Below are 7,260 nucleotides of genomic sequence, written 5' to 3'. Positions count from 1 at the left end.
AGACTTGAGGCGAGGCTTGGGGCTGGAGGCTGGAGGCTCCTCCTGGGCAGGGCACAGTTCTCCACCTGACAGATGCAAGGGTTAGGAAAGGACAGAACCAACCGTAGGTAACGGCAAGACGGCCTGGCTTACCCAACAGAGGCAAGGGACAGGAAGGGAAAGAACCAACCGCAGGGTAACGGCAAGACGGCCTGGCTTACCCGGCGGAGGCAAGGGTTAGGAAGTGATAGAACCAACCGTAGGTAACAGCAATAGGGCCTGACTTACCTGACAGAGGCTAGGGACAGGAGAGGACAGAACCAACTGCAGGGTAATGGCAAGACGGCCTGACTTACTTGGCGGAGGCAAGGGACAGGAAGGGAGCTAGGTACGGGTTGACTCCAGGACAAGACAGCAAGACAAGGCAAGGCTTCAGGCAATGCAAGGCAAGACAGAACTTCAGACGAGGTGAGAGTTACCAGCAAGACAAGGCAGGGGAAGGGAGACAAGGAGTAAGGACGAGAACAATCCAGCAGCCACATCCTGGTCTCTGAAGGTATTTATGCAGCCAGCCCCAATGAGCATCAGCTGCCTCAATTACAGCTCAACAAGAACAGAAACAGGGTAGACAGGAAAACCTGGAGCAAGGGTCAATGGACCAGACCGTGAACCGGAATACAGACTTCATGGACCGGACCATGACAGTAATGTGATACTGGTCCTATGGCCCATGATATTAATCTGCTTGGCTCCATCGACCTGATCTCCTCTCATCCAAATGTACCCGTCCAAATTTCTCTTAATTGTCAAAGTTGATCCTGCTGGAAGTTCATTCCACACTCTCTGAGTTTCTCCCTCATGTTCCTCTTAAATATTGTACCTTTCACCCTTAACCCATAACCTCTAGTTCTAGATCCACCCAACCTCAGTGGAAAAAGTTTGCTTGCATTTATCCTATCCCCACCCCTCATAATTTTGTATCCCTCTATCAAATCTCCCCTCATTCTCCTACACTCCAGAGAATAAAGTCCTAAACTATTCAATCTTTCCTTATAATTCAGGTCCTCAAGTCCTGGCAGTATCCCTGCGCATTTTCTCTGCACTCTTTCAGTCTTATTGAGATCTTTCCTGTAGGCAGGTGACCAAAACTGCACATAATGTCCAAAAGTAGGTCTCACCAATGTCCTACACAATTTCAACATAACATCCCAACTCCTGTACTCATTATTTTGATTTATGAAGGTCAACATGCCAAAAGCATTCTTTATGACCCTATCTGCCTGTGATGCCATGTTCAAGAAATTATGGACCTGTATTCCCAAATCCCTCTGTTCTATCACACTCCTCAGTGACCTACTGCTCACCATGTAAGACCTACCCTGGTCTGTCCTCCTAAAGTGTAACACCTCACAGTTGTCTGCATTAGATTCCATCAGCTATTTTTCTGTCCATTTGTCCTGCTGGTCCAGATACCACTGCAAGCTTCAATAGCCTCCCCCACTGTCCACTACACCCCGATCATAGTGTCATCTGCAAATTTACTGATCCAGTTTACTACATTATCATCCAGATCATTGATACAGATGACAAACAACAACAAACCCAGAAACAATCCCAGAGACACACCACTAGTCACAGGCCCCCATTGAAAGAGGCAACCATGTACTACTACTCTGGTTTCTCCTGCAAAGCCAATGTCTAATCCATTTTACTACCTCACTTTGAATGCTAAGTGACTGAACCTTCTTGACCAACTTCCCATGTGGGGCCATGTCAATTACCTTGCAGAAGTCCATGTAAACAACATCCACTATCTTGCCTTCATAAACTTTCTTAGTAACTTCTTCAAAAATCCCTGTAAGATTGTTTAGACATGACCTACCATGCAGAAAGCCACTTTGACTATCCCTAATATATCCGATCCCTTAAAATACCTGCCCCTAACTTACCCATTACAGGTGCCAGGGTCAACAGCATATAATTTCTTGACTTATGCTTAAAGCCTTCTTAAACAACAGAACAACATTAGCTATCCTCCAAATCTCATCTTCTCTCTTACACAGCTCTCCATTTTTCTGTCATCCATGTAGTTATCCAAAAGTTTCTTAAATGCCCTGAATGTCTCTGCCCCTTTCACTACCCCTGGCAGGAGTTCACATGCATCCACTCTACTCTGTGTAAAAAAACTTACCTCTGACATTTCCCCTACACTTTTCTCCAACACCTTAAAATTATGCCCCCCGCGCCTATATTTGCCATTTTTGTAGTGGGAAAAAATGTCTCTAACTAACCACTCAATCTATGTATGTCTCTTATTATCTTGTACATCTCTATTGTCAATTCTCATCCTCCTACGCCCCTAAGAGGAAAGTGCTAGCTCACTCAGCCTCTCCTCAAAAGACATGCTCGCTAATCCAAGCAGCATTTTGGTAAAACTCCTCTGCACCCGCTCGAAAACTTCCACACCCTTCCTATAATGGGGCTCCAAAAATGAATCTGGCTGCATGGTGTCACAACAACACCTTCTCATTCAATGTCAGTAAGACCACAGAGCTGATTATTGACCCCAGGAGGGGAAAGCTGGAGGTCCATGAACCAGTGCTTATTAGCGGATCAGAGGTGGAGAGGATCGGTACTTCAAATTCCTTGGTGTTACTATATCAGAGGTCTTGTGCTGGAACCAGCACGTAAGTGGTACCACAAAGAAGGCACAATGGCACCTCCGCTTAGAAGTTTGCATAGATTTGGCATCTCATTTAAAACTTTGACAAACTTCCATAGATAGTACAATGGTACCCTGGTAGTTTATATCACGGCCTGATATGGAAACGTTCACAATAAGTGGTGGATACAGCCCAATCCATTCTAGTCAAATCCTCCCCACCATTGAACACATCTACAAAGAGTACGACATTAAAAAAAAACAGCATCCAACATCAGGATTCTCATCATCCAGGCTATGCTCTTGAAACACTCTGGTTCCATTGACAACGTAAGTCTGGGGAAGACAATCTCCAGCCCAGACGTGGGAGATTGAAGTGCAAGCCCCCCAAATCTCCCTGTTTGTGTGGATGCTGCATGATTTGTTACCCTGTTACAAATAAGCACCACGAAATAACAGACAGTACACCACATACAATTAAACTATTTAGTTTTATAATTTGACTAAAGGGTTAATAACGGAAAAACAGATGTAAAAATAAAAGAAAAGGGCCCAGTTTAATGAAACAGTCTAATTGTCTAACAGTCTAACAAGTTGGAGCTCACGATTTCCCCTTCGCCGATCCTCCTTCGAACTCCCCAGGCTCATTTGAATCACGGCCCCACTCCGGGTCAACTCCAACGACCTCTTCTCTCTGGGGTCTCTTCTCCCCTAACGAAGCCCAAGCTTAACCTTAGTGTCCCTCACCAGGGAAACCTACCCTAAATCTAGCCATCCTAATGGGGTGGGATACAACTCTCCTATCTCTTATCTTCAACAGTAACCCAAACAAGCAGCACACACAGAACAGAACAGCATACCACAGAAAAAAATATGAACCATCTGAACCAGACCAGGGCCTTACACTCTCTTCTCACTACTACCATCAGTCTTGAGGTACAGGAGACTCAGGTCCCGTGCCACCAGATTCAAGAACAGCAATTATCCCTCAACCATCCCCTGAACCAGTATGGATAACTTCATTCACCAGGACTCTGAACCGAGTCTGTAACTAACAGACTCATATTTCAATTACTCTGCAACGCAGGTTCTTAGTATTATTTACTTACTTCATTATTTGCCTGGTTTGTCTTCTTTTGCACACTGGTTGTTTGTCAGTCCTGTTTTCATAAATTCTATGGTATTTCTTTATTTTCCTGTAAATGCTTGAAAGAAAACGAATGTCAAGGTAGTATATGGTGACATATACGTATTTTGCACTTTCAGTTTTGTACACAATATTCCAAGTGTGGTCTATCTAGAGTTCTATAGAGCTGCAACATTACCACACAGCTCCTGAACTCAATCCCCTGACTAATGAAGGAACCTTACGCCTTCTTAACAAAGTTGCGAGGCAATTTTGAAGGATCTATAGATGTGGACACTGAGATCCTTCTGTTCCTCACACTGCTAAGAATATTGCCAGTTACCCTGTATTCTACCTTCAAATTTGATCTTCCATAGTGAATCACTTCTTGAGTGTCTGGGTTGAACACCACGTCCTAGCCCAGCTCTGCATTTTGTTAAAGTCACTTTGTATCCTAACATAAATAACATTCCACATTCATGTTATTTGTAAACTTACTAACCCACATTTCCACTTTCTCATCCAAGTCATTTATAAATTTATAAAAATTGCAAAGAGCGTTGGTCTCAGAATAGTTCCCTGTGGAACATTACTGGTCACTGACCTCCAGCCAGAAAATGTTCCATCTACAACTACCTTCTGCCTTCTACAGAATCTAAACAGCTAATTTTCACTGGATTCCACACCTTCTGACTTTCTGAATGGGGACCTTACTAAAATCTGGAAAAACCACATCTACAGCTCTACCTTCATCAATGACTTTGTCACATTCTCAAAGATTTCACTCAGACTCGTAGGGCATGACCTACCCCTAACAAAGCCATGCTGACTATCCCTAATTAGGCTACATTTTCCAAATGCTCATCAATCTTAAGAATCTTCTTCAATAACTTGCCCACGACTGAAATAAGACTGGTCTATAATTCCTAGGATCAGCCCCATTCCCTTTCTTGAACCAAGGAACAAAATTTGTCTCCCTCCCATCATCTGGTACTACTCTTGTAGCCAGTGAAGATGAAAATATCTTCAGTAAAGGTGTAGAAATCTCTTCCTTTGCTTCCTGTAATAACCTGGCGGATATCCCATCTGGCACTGGAGTCTTACCTATCCTCATTTTATTAAAAAGTCCAGCACATCCACTTCCTTAACATCACCATGTCCTTGTAGATCAGCCTGCTTTAGTCATAGTCATAGTCATAGTCATACCTTATTGATCCCAGGGGAAATTGGTTTTCGTTACAGTTGCACCATAAATAATAAATAGTAATAGAACCATAAATAGTTAAATAGTAATATGTAAATTATGCCAGTAAATTATGAAATAAGTCCAGGACCAGTCTATCGGCTCAAGGTGTCTGACCCTCCAAGGGAGGAGTTGTAAAGTTTGATGGCCACAGGCAGGAATGACTTCCTATGACGCTCTGTGCTGCATCTCGGAGGAATGAGTCTCTGGCTGAATGTACTCCTGTGTCCAACCAGTACATTATGTAGTGGATGGGAGACATTGACCAAGATGGCATGCAACTTAGACAGCATCCTCTTTTCAGACACCACCGTGATAGAGTCCAGTTCCATCCCCACAACATCACTGGCCTTACGAATGAGTTTGTTGATTCTGTTGGTCTCTGCTACCCTCTGCCTGCTGCCCCAGCACACAACAGCAAACATGATAGCACTGGCCACCAAAGACTCATAGAACATCCTCAGTATCGTCCGGCAGATGTTAAAGGACCTCAGTCTCCTCAGGAAATAGAGACGGCTCTGACCCTTCTTGTAGACAGCCTCAGTGTTCTTAGACCAGTCCAGTTTGTTGTCAATTCGTATCCCCTTAGCTCTCCTCAGGTCTACCACCAGCTCCTTAGTCTTTTTCACATTAAGCTGCAGATAATTCTGCACACACCATGTGACAAAGTTTCCTACGTGGACCTGCACTCAGCCTCATCTCCCTTGCTGATGCATCCAACTATGGCAGAGTCATCCGAAAACTTCTGAGGATGACAAGACTCTGTGCAGTAGTTGAAGTCCGAGGTGTAAATGGTGAAGAGAAAGGGAGACAAGGCAGTCCCCTGTGGAGCCCCAGTGCTGCTAATCACTCTGTCGGACACACAGTGTTGCAAGCACACGTACTGTGGTCTACCAGTCAGGTAATCAAGAATCCATGATACCAGGGAAGCATCCACCTGCATCGCTGTCAGCTTCTCCCCCAGCAGAGCAGGGCGGATAGTGTTGAACGCACTGGAGAAGTCAAAAAAGGTGTCCTCACAAATGTTAAGGTCCCTCCCACTAGTGAATACTGAAGCAAAGTATTTACTAAGGACCTCCCCTCCCTCCTCTTACTACAGGTGAGGATGGATAGAATGAAATTCTTTTCTTTGGAACTCATGCCAACTGGACAGCTTTATTTATAATTTACAGGGGAACATTAATTATCCCACTGTAAACTGAGATGGTTATTAGAAATATAGAAACATAGAAAATAGGTGCAGGAGTAGGCCATTCGGCCCTTCCAGCCTGCACCGCCATTCAGTATGATCATGGCTGATCATCCAACTCAGAACCCTGTACCTGCCTTCTCTCCATACCCCCCGATCCCTTTAGCCACAACGGCCATATCTAACTCCCTCTTAAGTATAGCCAATGAACTGGCCTCAACTGTTTCCTGTGGCAGAGAATTCCACAGATTCACCACTCTGTGTGAAGAAGTTTTTCCTAATCTCAGTCCTAAAAGGCTTCCCCTTTATCCTCAAACTGTGACCCCTCATTCTCGACTTCCCCAACATCGGGAACAATCTTCCTGCATCTAGCCTGTCCAATCCCTTTAGGATTTTATATGTTTCAATAAGATCCCCCCTCATTCTTCTAAATTCCAACGAGTATAAGCCTAGCCAATCCAGTCTTTCATCATATGAAAGTCCTGCCATCCCAGGAATCAATCTGGTGAACCTTCTATGGCAAGAATGTCTTTCCTCAGATTAGGGGACCAAAACTGCACACAATACTCCAGGTGTGGTCTCACCAAGGCCTTGTACAACTGCAGTAGTACCTCCCTGCTCCTGTACTCGAATCCTCTCGCTATAAATGCCAGCATACCATTCGCCTTTTTCACCGCCTGCTGTACTTGCAAGCCCACTTTCAATGACTGGTGTACAATGACACCCAGGTCTCGTTGCACCTCCCCTTTTCCCAATCGGCCACCATTCAGATAATAATCTGTTTTCCTGTTTTTGCCACCAAAGTGGATAACCTCACATTTATCCACATTAAATTGCATCTGCCATGAATTTGCCCACTCACCCAACCTATCCAAGTCACCCTGCATCCTCTTAGCATCTTCACAGCTAACACTGCCTTATTGTGTTAAGGAGTCATACTTGGTAGGGTAACATTCAGGAAATAGTAATCATAACATTAGAATGTGTAGGTTAACTATTGAAAGGAAGGTGGAACAATCCAAAGTAAAAGTATTTAAGTGGAGGAAGGATGATCTCAGTGG

Source organism: Mobula hypostoma, chromosome 9, assembly GCF_963921235.1.
Source record: "Mobula hypostoma chromosome 9, sMobHyp1.1, whole genome shotgun sequence".
Lineage (NCBI taxonomy): Eukaryota > Metazoa > Chordata > Chondrichthyes > Myliobatiformes > Myliobatidae > Mobula > Mobula hypostoma.
The sequence above is the reverse complement of the archived record's forward strand: the minus strand, read 5'-3'. Positions refer to the sequence as shown.